The following is a 24,379-nucleotide window of genomic DNA, read 5'->3' on the forward strand; positions in this document are numbered from 1 at the left end:
TGCCGGTCCTCACACCTCCCAGGAGGGATTTGCTCCCCACTGGATAGGATCTCTCGTGTCCCTGTGTGCCCACCCAGTGGGCTGAGGGACCGGGCCAGGAGCTCTCCTGGGGGGCGCCATCAGCTGTCCGGGCCTCCGAGGCTGGGCCCCGGTGTGGGAGAGGTAAGTGCGTGAGCACCACTTTTTCGTGTCTATGCAGAAACAATTTTCAAACGGGCATCAGGATGGAGCCAGCCGCCTATTTCCTTACAGATGAGAACAACTGACAGGGACACAGTAGAGGCTTAATGATCACGTTTCCTTTGGGGCCTTTTGGTTTCAAAAGGGATCAGTTCCCATTAATACCGGAAGAGGAAGTTAGAGGGAAACAAAGACAGTAAGAGCATCCACATTCCCCACCTGTCTGTCCCAGGAGCTCCCCTCTCTTTTTCTAACCATGCAGTCCCACAAGTAAAGAACAACAAAAACCCAAGAAGACCTCACACTTATGCCCTTGTATTGATCACATGAGATTTCTAACAGGGTAGTATTTCAGCTTTTCTGGGTGTGTTCGTTTCAGGATCTTTCTTTTCTACTGGTCAGAGGGCGACGAGGCTGGGCCCACGTGTCTCTGTCTGTCTTTCCCACGACAATTGGCTCTGTGGCTGGTTGCAATTTGCACAAGCTGCCCTCCTTCCTCAACACTTAGAGAGATTAAAACCAGGTCATGTGAGGTGCTGGGTCTTAAATCCACTCGCATGAAACCAGCGAAATCCCCAAAGTGTGGAGGATGGCGTTACTAGGCAAGAATTGCAGGAAGTAGAGGGAGTCGAGCCTTGTTCCTGCAGATGCAGCTTGGGCTGTCCCGGCCACCCTGAACACCTGTGTGGACAGCCATGGTCACATGTGCTCTTATCATCATTTATTCCAGACAAGATTAAGATGTTTAAAAACACAAGCCTTGCTTGTGTGGCCCCAGTGAAAGACACTCAGAAGTATGTCAGGCAAACCGAAGCAAAGCCTTTTAAAGAAGTTACAGATTGTGAAAATTAAATTTCTATGTAATTCTAAAACTTGAGTGACTGCATTTGTGGCGGTCTATCACAACCCTGGGGATGGTAGCAAGGAGGTTCGCAGATGTTATTTCAGGCCTTGAAATCTGTATGTGGGTTGAAGTGCAGTGGAGGCCAAAAGAAATACAGGTTACTGGTTTCCCTTTTCTTCCCACCCCGTCTCACACTCAGCTCCTGAAGGACTGCAAAGCCACGGGAGGCTCTGCTGGTGTGGGCCGGCAGTGTCTGTCACTTGACTTCTGTCTCTTCCTTTCCCTCCCATGGATCCCAAGCTCCGTGAAGTTTTGAACACCCAGATCTCGACGTGGTGTCCGGCCCATAGTCAGCGTTCGGTAACTCGTCACAGAAGACGGAACGGAGGGACACTTGGTAGACACAACAGAAGATATGGACAGGTATGGAAATTGTCCAAGGAGTCCCAGAAGAGCTGGTGCCTGGGCGCTTGGGAGCAAGTCGAAAGTCACTCAGGCAAATTAAGCGATGTGAGTGGGAGCAGAACTGTGGGCCATCTGAAGACTGGAGCATGGGGTCCGAGGGGAAAATAGTGAGTGATGAGCCACATACATGTGCAGTGGCCCGGAAAATGAAGGATCCCGTGTAGCCGGCTGAGGAATGTAGACCTCATCCTGTGCTAATGGGAGTCACGGGCACCTTTCAATGCTCTCAGGTTCGGGATTCAAGACGATCACTCTCAGTTCAGTGTGGAGCAAGGAGACCAGGACAGAGGCCGATGTAGCAGGTATGGGAGGCCAAGGCGTTGTCCAGGGACAGGTGGAAGGAGCTGCAGCTGGAAGGAGGGAGGAACCAGAGGTGGGCGACTTGATTGTGTCAGCAGAGGCGTGAGGAGATGAGGGTTCAGATTTGAAAGCGGAGGCGGGGGCCGGGGCTGACCACGGGGGTGGTGAGGTGGAGTGTGGCAGATGTGAGGGAAGGGGTCGGGGGAAACTGAGTATTTCTGGACCCACTGGAGGTGTCCCCTGGACATACGTATGGGTATGAAGCTCAGGAGAAAGACGTGAGCCTGAGGTGGAGGGGTTAGTCGATGAATGGGTGTAAGCCCAGACCGAGGGACAGTAAGAGGCATCTGAGGGAGGAGGCAAGGAAACATGGAAGGACGTTCCGAATGGGGAGAGCAGGGCAGCCACAGGAAGGGAGGACCGCCTAGAGACCTGGATGGTAGGTAGACCAGAAAGCTTGCAGAAAGTAGCCGTGTCCCTGTAGTTGGCATAGGGATGATGGAACGATTGAGAAGTATGGCCAGTCAGGGAAGTTTGGCTTTGGTTTCTGAGATGGGAGGTACTTATTGGCAATTCTGAGCGTGGAATTGGAGTCAGGCTGCTTGGGTCCTGGGCAACAGAGCTCTGTTTGATTTTGTGTAGGTTAACAATCCTGAGCCTCATTTTCTTTATTTCTAAAGCGGGCATTAAAATGGGATAACTTTAAGATTTAACGGGGGAAACGCACGCAAAGGGCCAAGTTGAAAACTGGCGTATGGTAAAGTTCAATCAGTGTTCGCTGTCATCAGGGTTATAATTGCTAAGTGAACCTTTGACGTGGAGGGGAGGCTTCGGTGGTGAAGGAGAGGCTGAAGGCCAGCTGGGAAAGGAGGCAGCTGATGCTCAGGGTCGTTGGTGTGTGTGTGTGGGTGGGGGGGGGGGTGACGTTCCTGGCACAGGTGTAGCAGTCCGTCTTGGCAAGTATGGGCATCTCTTCTTCAGAGACGTGAGAAGAGGAAGATGGGAGAGAGGCCAGTTCATCCCCAGTTTCCTTTCTTCTGTCCCTCCCGCTTACCATTAACCTCCTTCCTCCACAAACCCTTTGCGACGAAGCGAAAAGGGAGGCTCCAGTGGGCGTCCTGGCACCAACACACCCTCTGGTATCCTCGAGACTACGTCTGGGTATGAGTGGGATGTGCATCTCTGTGTGTATGTGCAGGGTGTGCATATGAGCCGCAGCCTACAGGGACGTGGGGAGTGTGTGCAGAGCCATTGAGTTTTCCCCTCATGCTCTGCGGTCCTCTTCAGTTCCCGCCCAGCCTGTCGGAAGACCGTAGGAAGATGGTTCATGCTTTGGCACAGGTATCCCTTTGCCTCAGAGGCATCGTGACTCACTGGAGTTGCGAGTCAGGTGTTTTCTTGACCTTTCCCGAGCCACGCCTGGCCGTAACTGACGCTTGGTGGCCCGTGGGCCCCGTTCAGGAACACAGGCATCACTGGGCGAGCCATTTCTCCAGTTTCCTTTCCATCAGAGTTGGCACGTCTACCATATGTGTGATTCAGAAAGCAAAATCCTTTTCTCTGTAAACAGCCCGACATGTGGTACGCATTTACACAAAGAATTCACACAAAGGCATGGGAAGAGAAGACTTTTGGTTCTGCATTTCAATTGCTTTTCTTATGTTGTAGGCATGTGACCTCATGCATCCATTTTTATATTTAGAAGGTGACTTCATGTTTGCAATATCCTTTTGCAATAGCTGCAACTGTAATGAAACGGTTGTGTTCTGTATTTTCATAAGAAGAGGTGGATGGCTCTTACGACGCATGCAAGGAGAGAGGGACAAGTGGACCGTGGCCATGAGGAAGCAGCACAGCCACCTCTGCCTATCCCCTTCCTCCCCCCTCCCCAGTGAAATGGCCCACAAGAGCTTGATTCTAAGCTCATTTCCCTCCGTTTTATGCTTTCCCTATTTCTTGCTAGTTTCAGGTCGTCAAGGGCAGATCCCAAATCCATCTCGAAGTGCTTCGCAAAAAAGATTTGGGAGTGAACTGCCCACTTCATCTCAGGCTTTTCAACGGCAAAAGTGGGTGTGAGGGTACGGTTCCAGGGCCAACCTTTCTGCCTCCTTCAGTCTTCAGCATTCATTAAAGATTTAAAAATAACATAAAGAAAAAGAATGCTTGTGGTAAAAGTCCGTTAAGCGTCGACGTTCGTTCAAGCCAGGAAGGGCTTTCCCAAGAATAACATAGAGCAGCCTTATAGCAGGGTAGAGGAATCCAATGGAAGCTGTTACTTTTGGCATTTCGGTTAATCTCTTATGCATGAGTCTGAGGGTAAAGGTTCTGGGTTGCTTTCAGTTCTGAAGAACAGACACAGTGTACTGGGACCTGTGTTTTACTATTGTGCTTTTTTATATGGGAAACGAGGATGCCATGTTGACTGTTAGCTTGTAAAACACTAAACTGTGGTATCCTGAAGGTGGGGAGTTTAACTTCTCTTTCTCCCTTGGGGGAAATTCCACAATTTGTAATGATTTGTATATCTGGGGTCTTAAATGCCGAATATAAGAAATTCTGCCCACTCTGAAACTCGTCTGTAGCCCCGAAGGTGCGGCCCAGAAGTGGGAGAGCGTGTGGCCAGCTGCAGGCTTAATCCCCCCAGGCACCCCAAGCAGGTGGTTCGAATTCTCCTGACAGGTGTTATATCTACTTCCTGTGTCAAGGACAGCAGGCTTTCTCCCTCTTGCACAGATACTGGAAGCAAAATATTTCTCTTTAAGGAAGACTTTCGAAGCCAAGCAGATTTATTTCTGTCCCAATCTGGCGGCTAATTCCCTGTGTGATGTTTGTTACAGCCTTAATCACACAATACCAGAAGTGCTAGCTGTGCACCTCACAACGTGCCTGTGGAATCGCTTGATTTGCTTTGGCTCAACTCTTCCCGCTTGCTCAGTAATCTGAATCTTGGCAAAGAAAGGGGAGCCAGAGTCCAAGCGCGTATGACTCGGAGTTTGCAACACAAGGATATGAGGGGTGTGTGTGTGTGTGTGTGTGTGTGTGTGTGTCTATGCGTGCATGCGCCTGCCCACTAACCCCTTTCAAGCAGGTCTGGAAACGGGGTTAGAAAAACGTTTACTTTGTATATCTCGGGAGGAAAATGGGAGGGGACAAGATGATGAAGCTGGACTAAACCCTGGAAACACAGGAGGGACCCGGCCTGGGTTGCAGGTTCCGAGCCAGTCCAGAGAGGGAGGACCGAGGGGTCCGAGGAGGCAGCAGGGTAAGCACCCTGCTTCACTCCTGTCATCAGCTCTTTGAAACTCTTCCCAATCACCTGCTGAGCTCTGGTATGTTTGACACTGATAGGAACACAATTACCACCCGTCCCAGAGTGGTTTCTTGAAAGCACCTGATAAGGGCCACTGGATTCCAGAAGATGACGGGCACCCCCAGACAGATTCCGAGGACACGCTCCCTCCTTGGTGGGGTCAGATTTAGGGTGGAATGTCGAAGCGTTCATCCAGACCCTGCTTGCTTGCTTTCTTTCTTTCTTTCTTTCTTTCTTTCTTTTTTTTAATTCCAGTTAACATACAGTGTTATATTAGTTTCAGGTGTAAGCTATAGTAATTCAACGTTTCCATATGTCACCGTGCGCTCCTCGCGACAAGTGCACTCCTTAATCCCCATCACCTGTTTCACCCATCCCCACGCTCCCCTCCCCTCTGGTAACCATCAGTTTGTGTTCTATAATTAAGAGCGTGTTTCTTGGTTTCTCTCTGTTTTTTCCCCTTTGCTTGTTTGTTTTGTTTCTTAAATTCCACAGATGAGTGAAATCATATGATATCTGTTTCTCTGACTTACTTCACTTGTTATTTTACTCTCTAGCTCCATCCATCTTGTTGTAAATGGCAAGATTTCATTCCTTTTTGTAGCTGAATAATATTCCACTGTATGTATGTATACATATATACCTACATGTATATGTATATATGCACACGTATGTATACGTATATATACACACACATATACATATATATACATAATACACACATACATACATATCACAATTTCTGTATCCATTCATCAATCGATGGACACTTGGGCTGCTTCCATATTTTGACTTGGGCTGCTTCCATATTTTGCTGTTGTCAGTAATGCTGCTACCAACATATGGGTGCCTGTATTTTTCCAAACTAGTGTCTTCATATTCTTTAGGTAAATACCTAGAACTGAAGTTACTGGATCAATGGTAGCTCTATTTTTAATTTTTTAAGGAACCTCCATCCTGTTTTCCACAGTGGTTGCATCAATTTGCATTCCCGTTAACAGTGCAAGTTAGTTTCCTTTTTCTCCACACCCTCACCAACGCTTGTTGTTTCTTGTGTTTTTTATTTTAGCTGTCCTGACAGGTGTGAGGCGATATCCCATCGTGGTTTTGATTTGCATTTCCCTGATGATGAATGATGCTGAGTATCTTTTCATGCATCTGTTGGCCATCTGGATGTCTTCTTTGGGAAAATGTCTGTTCATGTCTTCTGCCCATTTTGAATTGGATTATTTGTTTTATGGGTGTTGAGTTGTATCAGTTCTTTCTATATTTTGTATACTAATCCTTTATCAGGTTTGTCACTTGCAAATATCTTCTCCCATTCTGTCGGTTGCCTTTTAGTTTTGTTGACTGTTTCCTTTGCTGTACAGAAACTAGTCTGATGAATTCCCAATAGTTTATTTTTGTTTTTATTTCCTTTGCCTCAGGAGACATACCTAGACAAATGTTGCTATGACTGATGTCAGAGACATTGCTGCCTGTGCTCTCTTCAAAGATTGTTTATAGTTTCCAGTCTCACATTTAGATCTTCAATCCATTTTGAGTTTATTTTTGTGTAGGCTGTAAGAAAGTGGTCCAGTTTTATTCTTCTGTATGTGGCTGACCAATTTTCCCAACATCATTTGTTGAAGACTGTCTTTTCCCCATTTGGATATTCTTTCCTGCTTTGTCAAAGATTAATGAACCATATAATTGTGTGTTTATTTCTGAGTTTTCTATTCTGTTCCACTGTTCTATGTGTCTATTTTTGTGTCAGTACTATACCGTTTCAGCCACTACAGCTTTGTAATATAACTTGAAATCTGGAATTGTGATACCTCCAGATTTGCTTTTCTTTTTCAAGATTGCTTTGGCTATTTGGGGTCTTCTTTGGTTCCATATAAATTTTAGGATTGCTTGTTCTAGTTCCATGAAAAATGCTTTTGGCGTTTTGATAAGGATTGCATTAAATGTGTAAATTGCTTTAGGTAGTAGGGACATTTTAACAATATTTGTTCTTCCAATCCATGAGCATGGAATGTCTTTCTATTTCTTTGTCTCATCTTTGATTTCTTTTATCAATGTTTTATGGTTTTCAGAGTACAGGTCTTTCACCTCCTTGGTTAGTTTACCCCTAGGTATCTTATTATTTTTTCTGCAATGGGATTGTTTTCTTAATTTCTCTTTCTGGTGCTTCATTATTAGAGATAAATGTTATATGTTTCTAGAAATTTATCCATTTCTTTTAGGTGGTCTGATTTGTTAGCCTATAGTTTTTCATCATATTCTCTTACAATTGTTTATATTTCTGTGGTGTTGGTTGTTACTTCTCCTCTTTCATTTGAAATTTTGTTTGAGTCCTCTCTCTCTGCCTGTTTTCTTTTCTTTCTTTCTTTTTTCTTTTCTTTCCTTCTTTTTTTTCTTTTCTTTCTTTTCTTTTCTTTCTTTTCTTTTCTTTTCTTTTTTGTGAATCTGGCTAGAGGTTTATCACTTTTGTTGATCTTTTCAAAGATCCAGCTCCTGGTTTCAATGGTCTGTTCTATTGGTTTTTTTTTTTTAAAGTTTCTGTATCATTTATTTCTGCTGTAATCTTTATTATTTCCTTCTTTCTGCTGGTTTGGGATTTTGTTTGTTCTTTTTCTAGCTCCTTTAGGTGTAAGGTTAGGTTGTTTATTTGAGATTTTTCTTGCTTCTCAAGGTATGCCTGTATTGCTATAAACTTCCCTCTTTGTATTGCATTTGCTGCATCCCCAAGGTTTTGGACCATTGTGTCATTTTCATTTGTTTCCATGTAATTTTTTAATTCTGCTTTGATTTATTTAGTGACCCATTCGTTGTTTAGTAGCATGTTATTTAACTCCATGTATTTGTGATTTTTCCAAATTTCTTCTTGTGGTTGATTTCTGGTTTCATAGTGTTGTGGTCAGCAAAGATGCATGGTATGACTTCAGTCTTTTTGTATTTGTTGAGGCTTGTTTCATGGCTGATATGTGATCTATTCTGGAGAATGTTTTGTGTGAACTTGAAAAGAATGTGTATTTTGCTGTGTTAGATGGAACATTCTGAATATAACTGTTAAACCCATCTGGTCCAATGTGTCATTCAAAGCCACTGTTTCCATGTTGATTTTCTGTTTGGATACTCTGTTCATCGAGGTAATTAGGGTTAGAGTCCCTTACTATTATTGTGTTATTATTGATTAGTTTCTTTATGTTTGTTATTAACTGTTCTATGTATTTGGGTGTTTCTATGTTGGGTGAATAAACATTCACAATTTTTCTATCTTCTTGTCGGATTGTCCCCTTCATTATTATATAGTCAGATCTGACATTCTTGATGGTCAACAATACAGCTAGACTCGGGCTGCACAATAAAGACAGTTGACGAAGAGTTAATATATGTGGGCATTGTAAGGGACTTTTCGTTTTAGCCGTTCAAGTTATCAAAAAGTTTTATTATTTGGACAGTTTGCACATTCCAAAATACATCTGAGGGAACCAAACGACTTCCAAAGAATTGAGGTTTGGTACCAAATTGTTAAAAGAGAAAAATGAACAGGGATTTTGGAAGACTATTCATAAAGCAGTACTGTAGCAACTGGTTTTACAAACTACTTTTGACCAGAAAGAAATGAGTATATAGCAATGCCCACAATAAATTCATTGTTTCAAGGTACTTTGTGATTTCCATACCTGTTTCTAAAATGCATCCAAAGACAGGATAAAAGTTTCTCCAGCAAGATGAGTGGGTTAGAAAGGTTTTGAAAACATGCATGGCTAAACAGATTCACTAAAATCAAAGCATAAAGTGAATAATAAAATTATTAGTGTTTGTATTCTGCTTTAAAGTTTAAAAGTTATTTAGCATGCAAATAGACTTAGGTACAAAAATCAAAATTAAATGATAGATAAACATTTTTTCCTTTCTGTAGCAAATTTTGATGATGCTTATTTTTTAATTATAAAAGTAACATATACTATTGAACGCTTAGGGAAAGAAACATAAAAAATAAATTCATAATTATTTTATGAATTTGAAAAAATATGCCATTATTATTTTTTTAAATGTTTATTTTGAGAGAGAGAGAGAGAGAGAGAGAGAGCGTTCAAGCAGAGGAGGGGCAGAGAGAGAGGGAGACACAGAATCCAAAGCAGGCTCCAGGCTCCGAGCTGTCAGCACAGAGCCTGACATGGGGCTTGAACTCACAGACCGTGAGATCATGACCTGAGGTGAAGTCAGACCCTTAACTGACTGAACCACTCAGGCACCCCAAAATATGCCATTATTAACGTTTGGTGATATTTGCTTCTGGTTACACATATACACACATGCACACAAATTTTATTTGTCTGGTACCTCTCTAGTGTGTCTATACTAAAGCATGACCGTGTGTGTGTGTGTGTGTGTGTGTGTGTGTGTGATTAAAAAATAGGAATCATGCTGTTCCATATGATGATATAAGCATTTACCCGAGTCGTTAGAAATCATGAGTGGGAGGCAGGGAAGGAGCTCAAGATTCCGTAATCACATAAGATCTAAGCTCTAAGCTATGGCTGCTAACTGTGTTCTCCTCCATTACAGCGTCCTGTAAAATGGTACTTTGAAAACTAGGATCTTTCTCATATGGTGGTCGTAAGGATTCTCTGTGTTATGGCTATAAAGGCTACACTGCACACACTACGTGTTTCATGAATGCCAGCTCCTCTTGTAGATTTTAAGTGGCCACATTTACTCCATCGTACTGAATGTGCCATAATTTATGTTTTGCCTCTTTAAATTTTGCTTCTGTTTCCGTTATTTTTTCACGCAACATTTCTCAACACTTAAATCCTTAAAATCCTGTGGACACCTCTATTTTCTTTACTGACCCAGGATGGAGTCTGGGGAGTGCAATCGGTGCGTCAAAACCTAGGACCGTGTGAAGGGCTGTGTATTTTCCTAAGCAAGTCATTGTCCAGAGAGTTTCCCCTTTCCTAATGGTTGTGTCACCAGGCTGTGATGGAAATTAGGGCAGGTGTGATTTTGTGGATGTGAACCGGCAGAAAACAGAGCTGGTGTCTCAGGCGGCGTCGCGTTGCCAGACCTAGGATCGTGCCGAACGCGCAGAATAGTGCTTGCTGATCCAATCCGTTGAATCCCCAAGTCATCCTACGTGGAGTGGTCTAGATGGGGTGGAAAAAGTTTATTTCCAGAACTGATAGAAATGGGTTTATTCAGAAATAGCCTTGGTTATTAGCGGCCTCTTTGCCCCTTAGAAACTCCAGTCCTGTTCCCGCCGTGCCCTTCTCCCTCTTTGCTCTTCCCTTAGCCTTCTGCTTCCCTCCCCTTGGCTCACCGTCACCTCGTTCTCTTCCCTTCTGCCGGAGCACCGACACCTGCTTCATCCCGCAGTTTGGTTTGTGAACCGAACTGAACACTCCAGAAAATGCATGCTTCAAACTACCTCCAGCTCTCCCGTAAAAGCGTCAAAGACTTTGGGAAAGAAGACACTGTGATGAATCCCGTGCCCCCGTGCCCCCACTTTGTAAGGTAATGGTTTTAAAATCAGATTTTCATGGGCCGCCTGGGTGGTTCATTTGGTTGAGTGTCTGACTCGCTTTCAGCTCAGGTCATGATCCCCGGGTTGTGGGATGAGTCCCTGTGTTGGGCTCGCAATGAGCATGGAGCCTACTTGAGATTCTCTCTCTCTGTCTCTCTGTCTCTGTCTCTGTCTCTCTCTCTCTCACACACACACACACACAAACACACACACACACTAAAAATCAAATCAAATCAGATTTTCAGGAGCCTACTTAAGATTCTCAATCTGGCTCTGTAGGTGTCATTCCCAAGTGTGTTTTCCCCCTCAATATTTTCTCCTAGATTAGGCAATCCCTCTTGCTATGCACCGGAAGACACCATGCTTGAGGCAGCCACTTAAGTTTTGAAACTTTTAGGTAGGCGAGAATAGAGTAAATTCCAGATGGACTTGATTCCAAACTTCTTCAGAGCAGGAGGAAGTTCTTTCCGGCTTAGGGTGGTGCGCAAGCCCTCAGTGGAGAAGGTGGAGGACCCGCCTTCTGTGTGCTCCTGAGCCAACCATGCGCCCTTGTGCCCTCTGGGAGAAAAGGGGGCAAGGATGCCATTCTGGTGGCATTGGATTGCCTCATACGGTCACTAGAACGGATCTGAGCTGCAGGTCCTGACTCCTGAGGCATCGGTGGACACGGTGTTTTATTCTCACGTAAGCCTTTCAAAGGGCCCCTGATCCCCTCCAGACTGGAATCCAGAGCTGCACTGTGCCATCCAGTGGCCACCAGCCACATCTGGGTATTTAAGGTTAAATTAACTAATGTTAAAGGAAACTAACACTTTAGTTCCTCGGTCACACCAGCCCCGTTTCAGGTGCTCAGTAGTCACTGTGACCGGTGGCTCCCTATCGGACGGCACAGGTACGCAGCTTCGTTCCATTGTCACAGAACGCAGGTTGGATGGCACCGGTCTCTGGACACTTAGAAGTTCCTAGGATGAGAGTTTGTGCTTAAGGAAGCCCCACGCCGTGTCCTTTAACCTCTGTTTATGCCACAGAGCCTGGCCCAGTGAAATCACCTTTCTTTGTTTAAAGGGAGACGGTTTCATTTAGATCACATTGTATTTATGAATTCCCTTTTATGCTTTATTCACTGAGCTTGTGTGAAATAATCCAGGTGGAACAGGCATTTTGAAATGTGGGTGAAATGAAGACAAAAGAATATGTCTGAAGGAGTCGCAGAGGGCCGGAGCTGAGGCCCTCGGCATGGTCGACCGGAGGCGGCAGCTGAGACATTCTGGATTTTGACCCTCACCAGAGACAAGAACCTTCCATTTAACCTGTTTGAGATCAATGTCAGCCAAGAAAGTCCTGGGTGAACATGACAAATATGTGAGTCCAGAAGCGTGCCATGCCTTCAGTGAAAACGGAGGAGAATCCTGTCATCAACAAAGAGACACCTCAAGACAGACTTACCTGGACTTCCCAATGCCACGGTGGAATTCTCCCCAGCTTTATTTTCTTAAGACAGGTGCTTAAGAGACAGCACCCATATTCAGGAAATTCAATATTACATAATTATGATCTCTTTCCTAATCCATGGCAAAGAAAAACAGGATTCTTTGTGGCAAAACCGAGGCACGGAGAAAAGGAGGAAAGGAAAAATTCTTGGTGAAAGGAAATAGAAATACCTTAAATGTAGGATTCAATGATTCCTTAGTTGTGTATCATTTTGTAGTCTACAACCCTAGATGCTTGCTTCTTAATAAACTTGATCCTGAAATGTGAATTTGGGGGAAGTTGGGGTGAAAAACCTTCAACTAAAAGCTGGCTTATAATTTCCTCCAAATGGACGTAACTAGTTGCGTGCGGATGTGTTTTAGTTTCTGGAAAGTGCTGGATCCTGGCATTGGTTTACATACCATGAAAAAGAGGTCCAATGTTTAAATACCATTTTTTTTTCCTGAAACTGCAGGCCACTTAACCTTTTGAGACATAGTCGCGGGGGAGATTTACATGTATAGATTTCCATCTGTCTATTTCCCTAATATTTCTGTTCAGTAAGCATTTAATAAATATTTGTTGAGTAAGTGAACTGTGTCCATCCTAGTGGAACTTAACTAGAATGACAACTCAGACACTCAGCGTAGATCCCAGTGCCAAAGGGTCTTGGCACACTGGGGCACCTGACAGTCACCCTACCGAGTGATTGTCCAATTTTGCTAGGATCCCAAAGGCAGGCAGCCCGACTCCAGTCTCAGTCAGTCAGAACCTCTGGGCATGGGACCTGTCTTTTTGTCATAGTTTTCCAGGCGATTCTGATGCACTACTTAATTTGAGGAATCACTGCTATCCTTGGCCAGGTGACTCTCTTCAGGGATCTAAAAATGACCTTCTGCTCCATCGCCTTTTCCGTCAGCTGCCTAAATTTTCCCCAGAAGCCTGACACCTCAAATTCTCACTAAGTACGTCAAAGTATAATTGCTGAGGGGCAGAGGATGTAAGGGCAGCGACGGCCGGCCGAAGAAGACGATGGAGACGGGCCGGGGCCCGGATCACTGTTTTCAGGACAAGTGCTGCCCCTGCGATCTAGCTAGGTTTCTATGCATCTGCAGAGATCACAGAGAAATCGTTACCACACCTGGCCAGCACCCATGTCACAGGCTGACAGAGGAGTCCCAGTGTGTCTGAGGACTCCAGAGCCTGGAGGAAGACATCTGTTTTTAGGTTGGGCTGCCGGACCATGCTTTTGCCTTCTTACTGAAACTCTCCAAGGTTGACCGGGCTATGGGGAAAGGGGTGGGTCTTTTTAATTGGAGAAGTTCTGAAAAAATTCTTGAGGGTGAACATCCCTTTCTCTAGCTCTGCCTCCTCAGTCTCAGTTCTCACACCTGAAGGTGGGTTGGCAAGCTCTGAATTGACCCTGTGGTTCAGTGGGTGGCCTGCGAAATTCAGCACGGTAACTCTGCACCCCCCCACCCCCGGCCCCCATGCCTGCCGCCCTGGATCTCAAGTGCATATGTGTTGCGGGAGTGGGGATGATATCCATATCCGTTGCACAGTGAAGAATTCCAACAAGTATTTATCTTCTGAAGGCAAGTTAGAGAGAGAGAGATCAGGTACGCTCGAAAGAAACAAGATCCGGGGCGCCTGGGTGGCTCAGTCAGTTACGCGTCCGACTTCGGCTCAGGTGATGATCTCGCGGTTTGTGGGTTCGAGGCCCGCATCGGGCTCTGTTCTGACAGCTTGGAGCCTGGAGCCAGCTTCGGATTCTGCATCTCCATTTGTCTCTGTTCCTCCCCTGCTCACGATCTGTCTCTCTCTCTCTCTCTCTCTCTCTCTCAAAAATAAAGATTAAAAAAAATTAAAAAAAAAAAAAGAAACAAGATCCAATTCGCTCTTAATGTTGGATGGTAGCTTTGGAATTATCACCGGATAGATAAAGATAAAGATGATGACAAAATATTCAAGGATCCCATTCCTCTTTGGCTCCCAGCTCTATCAGTCACAATGGCATGGGAACTTGTCCACACTGTGCTCATGAGTCTATGCAGATTGCTCCCTGGTCTTGGGTGCACCGCCCCACATGGGTGCACCTCTTGGATAGGAACGACACCCAAAGCCTCCCGTGGGAAGCTCTCTGAGGGAGCTAGAGTCCCGTCTCTTCCTCGCGTTTGGCTCTAGCTCTGATGAGAAGAAGTGACACAGCACAGCTCCTGGGGTCTACAGTCCAGGGCAGGTGCGCTGTTGTGGTGTCAACACATTCCGGGGGGCCGGCCAGGTTTCCCTCTGACAGCCAAGTGAAGGGAAGGAGTTATTTGGTGAGTTTAACTGGGCAGTGTAGAGACATTACTTTGCAGCCGGCTGGGAGTGAAAGAACGTTAAAAGCAGACCAGGTGAACGGGTTTGAAACGGCTCTGTCGATAACCAACAAACCTGGGGGAGAGAAAAGGCGGCGATTTGCTCAAACAAGTTCTTCCTTCCCTCCGAGAAATGAGGTGTGGTGTATGGAATCCATTGTAGCTAATCGTAAACAGGTGCATCTTAAACCCTTGAGGCCGACCTGCTCGAACACGTTGGGACCCTTCGGCTTACACAGCAGCTAATTACCTGTGTGTTCCGACCGGTGAGGGGACCTGGTATCACAGGCGAGTGGCGTTAGCACAGAAGATGGCTTGCGCTCGCACTCGTGTCTAGACCTGCGCGTCGTTTGGGGACAGGCCTTTGATCGAGCTGTGCGTTTCTTTTCTTCCCCTGCAAAACTACCAGGACCATGCCTGACAGTCGGAGATGCTGAATCAGGATATGAAAGCACCACACTTGGCCGAGAGAGCTACGGGAACGACTTCCGTTCCCTTTCCGCGATTGTTAGGTCTCAGGATTCTGATGCAAACCGACCACGGGGTATCATTTTAGGCACAGGTCCACAGGGTGCCTACATGCCTGCTTTTTGTATGACTGGCTTGGATTAACGTGTTGCCTCTTGTTACAGTCTTTAGCCTACGTCTTAATCTACTTAATTTTCTGCCAGTTGGTTCCTTTTCATGGGGCCTGTTAAATTGCCAGGGTTAAAGTTCTGTAATTCGCACACTCGGTTCTCAGAAACGGCCGGTAAATTTCCTGACCTCGCGAACTCACCGCTCGGTTGGGTGAGAGATATTTGTATAGGTTGATGCGGAGGTGAACGAGGAAGGGGAGTGGTAGGGCCTGCAAGTTGCAAAGCAAGCCTTTAAAGCCACTGACCCTGATTTTGTACGCATGGCATTGTACTTTTACTTTTAAAATCAGCATCTCTAGAATGATGTATGTCATGGGTCCCTCACAATCTGTCTGTCCCTGGCTTGGCTATAGGACACCGCCTTACCTTAAGAGATTCAAGTCTTTCGTGTGAGATTCTCACTGACAGTAAAACGAGTAAATGCGTAAACTAATAGGTGCTTAATAATATTAATCGATGAGCCATTACTAATTAAGAATAAACATAACAATAATAAAGATCAATTAATACCAAAGGTAAATAAATCACCTTCCAAGCACTGCTTTTAAAAAGTAGTTATTTTTTTCGTAAACTTTCCATCGTAGAAGTTTTAAATGCAAACATAGTACAGGTTACTCTGCACCCAGTTTCCCCTATTGTTAACATTGTCACAACCAATAAACCAATGTTGATACATTATTCACTAAAGTCCATACTTCATTCAGGTTTCCTTGGTTTTCCCTAATGCCTTCCCATCCAGAGCAGCACATCACATTTAATCATCATATATATCTTTATGTTCCTTTCGTCTATGACAGATTCTCAGACTTCCCTTGATTTTGATGGCATGGATAGTTTTGAGGGGTACCGGTCAGGTATTTTTATAGACTGATGGAATTTGTCTGATTTTTTTTTTTCATGATGAGACTGGTGTTATGAATTTTGGGGAGGAAGACCACAGAGCCAAAGGGACATTCTCATCACATCATATCGAGGGTACACACTCTTAAAAATGACCTATCGCTTCTAACGTCAACCCGATTACCTGGCTGACAGGACGTTTGTCTGGTTTCTCTACCATAAAGTTACTCCTCCCACCCCCACCCCCACCCCCACCCCCACGCCCGCTTTTCATACCTATACTCTTTGGAAACAGGTCCCTTTGTGAAACCCACACTTAAAGGGTGGGGAGTTAGGTCCCACCTCACTGAGGGGGAGAAGTAGCCATATAAATTATTTGGAATTCTTTGCAGTAGAGATTTATCTCTTCTCCATTTCTATTCCATGATTTATTTATATCATTATGGAATCACAGATATTTGTTTATGTTTTGGCTTATTCTGTTGTTCAGATCGTCGTGGCATTGGCCATTGGGAACTCTTTTGCTGGCCCCTGTATCCCTTTCTCCATACCCCATCACTGTGGGGTTTTGTTACGTTGTTGTTACTGTCATTCAGCGCATCATTATTTTCGGGTACTACAAAATGCTCCTGGCCCATATTGCGTATTTCCTGCCCCAGGCCTATAACCAGGCGTTTCTAATGAGCTCCAGTTCCTTTGGCAAATGGTATTAAAGACCAAGATTTGGGTACCGGGTGTGCACAGGGCTACTGGAACGTTTTATTCTAACCCGCCTCTTGACAGAGTAGGGAAATAAGGCCCATACTGCACATTTGTATGCATAACTATACATAATTCCATATGAAATCATCTGCATCTTGGGAAGCTAAACATGAGTCCATGCTTACGTCTCAAACGTCATCCATTACCATAGAGAGCATTTTAGCCTTCCCTTGCTTGTCTATGACCTCTACTCCAACAGCGAGAAAACTGGGTTCCAGGATCCACCATCCATTTACGTAATTGTCCCATTCCAGTACGCACGTATAGTGGCTTCAGAGTTGTTAACTGATACCCTATGGGAAACAACTTCATCAGCTAGAGTACCGTTCTCCAGCTAGACAGTTTCTTTTGCCATTTGTCTTACACCGTCCACTCGCATCTGAAGTGAATTAGGTCAGCACCGCTTTTCTCCTCCCCTTCTTCCCTGAAGTTCTTTCATACACACTGTGTGTTCGTCCTGGAATTCCTCGACCTTCTAAATACATTTATGAGAATTTTCATACATGATTGTTCACTCTTTGTCGCTATGAAGTTCTATGGATTTTGGTAAATGGATAGGGTCATAGATCCGCCAATATAGTATGGCACAGAATACTTTTTCCACCTCACCATATCCCTGTACTTCACCTTTTCACTCTTTCCTGTCCCCACACTGCTGGCAACCATCAATCTGTTTTCAACCTATTGCACCGCCTTTTCTAGAATGTCATGTAAATGAAATCGTAAACTAGATGGCATTCTTTAAAGTTTATTCTGAGGGAGAGGGAGAGAGAAAGGCAGACAGAGAGAGAGACAGAGACAGAGACAGAGACAGAGACAGAGAATGCCAAGAAGGCTCCTATCAGCACAGGGCCCGATGCGGGGCTCTAACTCACGAACCGTGAGATCACGACCTGAGCTGAAACCAAGAGTCAGATACTTAACCGACTGAGCCACCCAGGTGCCCCAAACTAGACAGCATTTTCAAGCTAACTTTTTTCTCGTGTAAGTTTCATCCCTGTCATTGCATTTCTTTTTATCACCGAATAGTATCCCATTGTAAGTTTGTATTACAGTTTGTCTATCCATTCACCTGTTGAACATGTTGGTGGCTTCCATTTTGGGCGATTATTGAGAAAGCTTCTCTAAAAATTTACGTGCAGGGATTTTGTGGACAGATTTTCCATGCAGTAGGAGGATAATTGCTGGATTATATGGTAAGATGTGTTTACTTTTATGAAAAACTATCAAACTATCTACCAAAGTGGTTGGATCATTTGTATTTTTACCGTTTATGAATCGGAGTTCTTGTTGCTCTACAAATGCACCAAAAATTGGTGTTGTTTGTTTTTTGAGCTTTAAACATTTTAATATGTGTGTAATGGTATTTCATTCTTGTTTTAATTTTCAGTTTCCTAATGAAAACTGATATCGAACATCTCTTCATACAGAATGCTTATTGGCCACCTGTTCATCTTCTTTGGTGAAGTGTTCAGTTGTTTTCCCCACTATAATCTGGGTTATTTGTGGCTGAGTTTTAAGAGTTATTTGTATTTTTTGGATGCCGGTCCTTTATCAGATATGTGTTTTGCAGATATTTTCTCCTAGCCTGTGGCTTGACTTGTTATTCTCTTAACAGTATATTTTGCAGAGGAACATTTTTTTTAATGTTGATTTATTTTTGAGAGAGAGACAGAGCATGAGCGGGGGAGGAGCAGAGAGAGAGAGGGAGACACAGAATCCGAAGCAAGCCTCAGGCTCAGAGCTGACAGCACAGAGCCCGACACGGGGCTCGAACTCACAAACCGCGAGATCATGACCTGAGCCGAAGGCGGACGCTCTACTGACTGAGCCACCCAGAGGCCCCACGTTTTTAATATTAATAAAGCCCAATTTATTAATTTTTTTCTCTCATGAGTCACCTTGCAGCTCTATTGGTTTTTGCTTCGTGTATGTTGAAGCTCTTTTACTGGATCCATAAATCTTGTCCTGTTTCGTTGATGAATTGACTGCCTGAAGAATTTCCTTTATCATTTCTTATAGCGCAGGTTGGCTGGTGGTGAATTCTCTCAGCTTTCATAGGTCTTATGAAGTCTTTATTCAGCCTTCAGTTTTGAAAGGTTCCTCTCTCTTCCCCTGAATAGAAGTCTATGTTGACGGTATTTTAAATACGTTGCTCCGCTGTCTTCGCTTGTATTACTTGTGGCTAGAACCCTGCTGTCCTATTATTCTTGGTCCTTTATGTAGTGTGTCTTTTCAATTTTCTTTCTGGCTGCTTTAGAGATTTTTCTCTTCATTTTGCTGGTTTTGAGCAATTTGATGATGTGCGTTGCTCCACTTTCTTCCCTTTTTATTGCTTGAGTTCGGTGTCCTTCTTACACCTCCAAGTTTATAGTTTTCATCAAATTTGGGAAAATTCCACTTATTCCTTTAATTTTTTTTCTGTTGCCACTCCCTCTTCTTGGAACCCCTATATGGAAGTTGTCTCACAGTTCAGTTATGCTCTATTCATTTTCGATTCTTTTTCCTTTCTGAGGTTCGTTTTGGACAGATTCTGTTTTTGTTTTCGAGTTCACTAATATTTTCTTCAACAATGTCTATTCTGCCATTAATTCCATCCAGTATCGTTTCCATTTCAGGCGTTATGATTTTCAAATATAGCAGGTTAGCTTGAGTCTTAGCTTGTATCTTCCAAGTCTCCACTTCACTTTTTGAACATAAGAAACACAGTTAAATTAACCATCTTGGTGTCTTTGTCTGCTAATTTGCACATCTGTGTCCATTGTTTCATGTATTGTTTTTAAGATTTGGCAGGTTGCACCAGGTAGGACTCAGTCTTGGGCTGTGGAGTTAAAACCCCATTAAAACCCAAGTTAACTCCCCCTCTGGAGTTAAAACCCTTCCGAGTACTCTATCCAATGCCTGGTGAGTCATGATCTTTTCCACTCTGGCTGGTGGGAATGAACCCTATTCTCTGTCTGTGTCTGCAGATTTACAGAGTTTTCTCTCCTCGCCAGTTCCGCCAGCACCAGCTTTCTTGATCTCTGTAGAGTCTCAGCTTCGTCTTTTGAACCCAGGCGTCTGCCAGCCTTGCTTGGGTTCCCCTCCCTGTGTGGTGTGGCCAGGAACTCTCCCGGGGTGGTCAGCTGAGCAATCTCAGGGCTCGCCTAGTCTGTTTCGCATCTCTTGGGGATTAGTTTTCATTGTTGTCTGATATTAGCGTCTTCAAGATCTCTCCTTCACATAATTTGTGTGTATTTTGCGGGGGAGTTGGTCAGGCAGCAAGGTCAATTGGCCCCTGTTATTTCCATCCGGGTTGAAAGCGGAAGTTCCACGGGCCATGCTGCAATTGTTTTCCCTCCATTGTTTTATTCGATCCTTGCAGCAATTTTATGAAGTAGGGACTGTTCTCAGTCCCAGTTTGTAGCAGAGAAAACTGATGCCCAGATATGTTGTTTTCCCCTTGAGCCCCACCCAATCAGTAGTGGAAACAGTACTTGCTCTCTGTGACGTAGAATTCAAGGACCTGCAGTATTTACGACCCTTTTAGAGACATGTCTAGTTAACTTCCATAAAAACATTTTATAACTACCTCCATCATTGCTTAGAAAAATATTTTAACGTTACTACCAAAATTTGGGAGGAATTTATCTTGGTTTCCAGAATTTCCACCACCATGCTGAAAGTGATATTCCACTGGTAGAACTGATTGTGCTTTCACGAAAGGGCTTGGAAATACTCCTGCCGTTAGCACTCCCTAATGTGTCATTACATGAAGTTTGACTCTTTTGATCTTCAAGTTCCAAACAGAGACTTTAGACACAGTGTTAGATTTGGGTGAATGTGGAAAGACATGATCTGATAACCCAGGTTCCAAAACAACAGCCTCCTGTATCACATACTGAGAGGTTAGAACAAAGAAGTCATTTTTTTCGTTGCCAGAATGAGTTATTTAACATGAAGTCTGAACAATGGAGGCGTGAACCCCGTGGAGAGAGCTTCCAGCAGAGAACACAGCCTATGGAAGGGCCAGCAGCCGGTTGCTGGAAGAGCCTGTAAAGCTGGAACCGAGAGCAAGAGGAGGCACTAGGATGTGAGACCAGAGGGCTCTGGGCCGGTCATGCAGAGTTTCACAAGCCAGGTGGTGCTCGGCCTTTGTTCTAACGGCAACGCGTGGCCGTGGAAGCTGACGGGCGTCTTGCCATCTGTGGCCTTTCGAGTGCAATGAGACACGATCTATGCGGTCCAGCTGCTTTAACTGCATCTCCTCATCTAACCTCGACCACAATCCTGGAGAAGGCAATGATGTCTCCATTTTGGACATGAGGCAATGCCCTAAGAGAGACCGACTTGGAGACCTGAGAGACGTTGGGCTTGGGCTTCGATCTATCCATCTTCCTCCTATTATTTCATGCTATCTCCTATAACACCGTTTTTATTTGACTCTAGCATTTGGGGAACTAAACCTCCCATGTAAAGTTTGAGTTTCTCTAAATGTTATTTCCTAGTGAAAGAGACCAGAGCTTCTTAGAGGATCGGCTAATTCCAGGTATGGGGCACGAAGCCTGGAATGGCAGAATATCTTGCCATTCGAGAAATCAAGAACACTCACTCTCAAAGTCTGCTGGGGTTGTGTCAGAAGGAAGAGGCTACAGATGGATGCTCTGTGGGACATTAAGGATAATAACTGTAATAAGTCAGAACGTACCATATCTCCTGGGCATGCTACCCTGATGCCCTGGGTTGAGACAGAAAGTCTTATCTGTTTGGTTAGTAAACTGAACTTCTTCCATAACACCACTTGACGCCTGCATCCCCAAATGAGCCCAAAGATCCCTGAAGGCAGGCAGGCAATATATCTGGCTTATCTATCATTGGAACTTATATAGTTAATACATATTCGTTGACTAATAAATAGACAAAATACACCTATGATATGGCTATGCCAGTAACAGCCCTCTTCTTTAAGGTCAGATAACTGGTGGATAGTATAAAGGGGGGACGGTCCTTTCTCTGCAGAAAAATTCACATATGAACGCTTACAACACAAACACGGTTTTCCTTATTTTTTTAAGTGTTTTATTTACTTTTGAGAGAGAGAGAAAGAGCGAGCTGGCAAGCAGGGGAGAGGCACAGAGAGGGAGACACAGAATCCGAAGCAGGCTCCAGGCCCTGTGATGACAGCAGAGAGCCCAACACGGGGCTCAAACCCACGAACTGGGAGATCATGACCTGAGCCGAAGTCGGACGCCCAACTGACTGAGCCACCCAGGCACCCCCACAGTTTTCTTTATAATTCCAGAAGATTCAAGATTCACTGTAATCTGTCTATATTATATATGGATCCACTAACTCCCTTTTCATAAAGTATGATTCAATATGTGACAGGAACTTCCCTACCTAGTCAGGCTAACACTTACACTGAAAAAAATTACAGAAAGACCACGAATGTGTGGACCTGAATCATTTACAGTATGATTAGAAAGCATATCATAGGATGTTTTACATTCATAACTTTTATCGTATTTCGGTGAATGGTTTAAATCTTGGAGTCTATTTAGGTAACCAGAAAAGCCCAATTATCTACTGTCTTGATTTTTTGCCATAAGATTTACTGTAATTAAGCCTGATTTAAAATTCAAACGATTGTCCAGAAAGATTTAGCAAGTGCAGTTTCAGAGATTTTTTTTTTATGTACATTTGTAGCCAACTTTTCAATGCACACTTAGAAAAAGGGTGTGGTGTAATCCAATAAGGAAAACATGACCATTCAGTCAAAATACACCCCATTCCTATCCTTTCCCCTACATCTTGCTCAGCTTTGTTTTTTTTTCCCTCTCCTTTTGCATCTTATGGTTTATTGCTTAATTTTGATCTTGAAATTTTAGCTATGTCTGACAGCTGAGTCTTTCATGTGGAAAATTGAAACAGTATCCCATTGCCAGGTCTCCAGTCACAGAGCTTCATCTATGTACAAGTTGCAGTTAACCGTTATGGAAATGACATCAGAGAGAATGCACTTTATTCACATCCCAAAGGCTCCACGTACGATGATTATATAAAGCCGGATGACCCTTTGGGTGTCTATACAATAATTCGGCAGCTGGGGCCTCTTGGGTTTACATTTCATTTACATCAAAGGCACATCAAAACACATCATGATGTCCCCTGGAGTAGATAGTTGTCCTTTCATAAGTGCATGTGATGTGTCCCAAAGCCCCCTGGCCTCACATCCTTGGCCATTATAAAGATAACACAGGATCTCGGTGTGGTTTTATGTAAAGAAAATTATGTTAGAACATTGTTGAAAGTAATTAAAATCACATTAGAATATTGTAACTTTTTCTCATTGAAGTTGGCCAATACTTGGAGTGGTCCTTACTCCAAGCAGGGAAGCACTGTTTTCATAGCTCTGATTTATTATGTAACAGTAGACCTTGATCTCATGGCTCAGTTCACTTTTGCTTGTGTCTCTATTAGAGTTCACTTCCAAGTAACCCCAGGAAGATGTCCACTCAAGACTTCCACTGTGTTGCAAGATAAAACTTTGAACCGATATGTATCAGGATGGTGACTGTCAGCTGCTCTTCTCTCTTGCTGTTAAATTAGCAAAGCACATGACCAATTTCTAAGGTGGCTTTAGTGGTCGAAGTTAAGGATGAAGCCTATAGGGCATATCTAGGCAATAAGACATTCATTTAAGGGACTGTTTTCTTGTTCCCTTGCCTAACAATTGTCAGGTTCCGGAAAGGTTTGAGCTGGCAGCTAGATCTCTGATCAAGCTCATGATACACCCATGGGTTGGTGATGAACCTCTGGGCCTGCGTGAGCCCCCAGCACATGCTGTTGCCTCATCCAACCTATGACGACCAGCTGGCCTTCATCACTTAAACAGTGGTCTTTGACAACAGCAAGACAGTTGTTAGCCAGAAAGCAATCAGCAGTTTTTCTGACGACGACGACAACAACAACAGGCAAAAGAAGAACCTCCTACTGTTTCACTAACTGTGATAGATCAAGAACATTCCTTTGTCATAAGCAGGACATGTAAAAAAATACACAGCGATGCCCAGCCTGGCTCCCCTGGGGAAGGGGAGCATCGTGTGACGGAGCAGGGCAACCCAGTGACCTCACGCTTAGATTTCTCTGGAACAGAACCTGTCATCTGTAAATGTGAACACGATGAAATTACAGGACCTGGAGGGAATCTGAAGATTTGCAAACAAGGAAAAAAGAACGACTACAAACAGCAGGTAAGAAGCTAAAGGCATCGACGCCGAGCCCGGGAGATGGCCGTGCGTCGCTCCTTGCACGTCTGGTTCTGATGTGACAGCAGGGGCTACGGGAAGTGGGCTGAGGGACACTTGATGCCTTCTGCACTCTAGGTCTGGTCTTCTCCTCTCTCCTCACCCCTGCGTCGGTGACTTCCACAGTCACACCTCTTTAATGACATGGGCTTGGCCAACCATACATGTGCCTCGAGGTTTTTTCTTTCTCCTTTTCTTAAACCAAAGGCATACATTCGTGGATGAAGTACTTTCAGACCCCTTCCCGGGTTTTCTACTGCAACCCAGATGAGGTTCATTTTCGGAATGCTGCAGTGACGTTCAGTGTTGGGTTCACAAGGCGTTTGATTTCCACCAAAGCCATCCCATAATATGCACTTGGGCCACCGCTTACAAGCGTCCCGAAGTCCCTTTTGGCAGAGGAGGT

The 24,379-nt window shown here is 44.3% G+C and overlaps 1 long non-coding RNA gene across 1 annotated transcript; it reads left to right on the forward strand.

Annotated features, from left to right (window-relative positions):
• LOC122234969 lies at window positions 1-24,009 on the forward strand. The gene is made up of 4 exons (XR_006212985.1): window positions 1-162; window positions 1,325-1,447; window positions 10,387-10,607; window positions 23,147-24,009. It is a non-coding gene; the product is annotated as an uncharacterized LOC122234969 (long non-coding RNA).
• The last annotated feature ends 370 nt before the right edge of the window (window positions 24,010-24,379 follow it).

This window comes from Panthera tigris, chromosome F2, assembly GCF_018350195.1.
Source record: "Panthera tigris isolate Pti1 chromosome F2, P.tigris_Pti1_mat1.1, whole genome shotgun sequence".
NCBI classification, from domain to species: domain Eukaryota; kingdom Metazoa; phylum Chordata; class Mammalia; order Carnivora; family Felidae; genus Panthera; species Panthera tigris.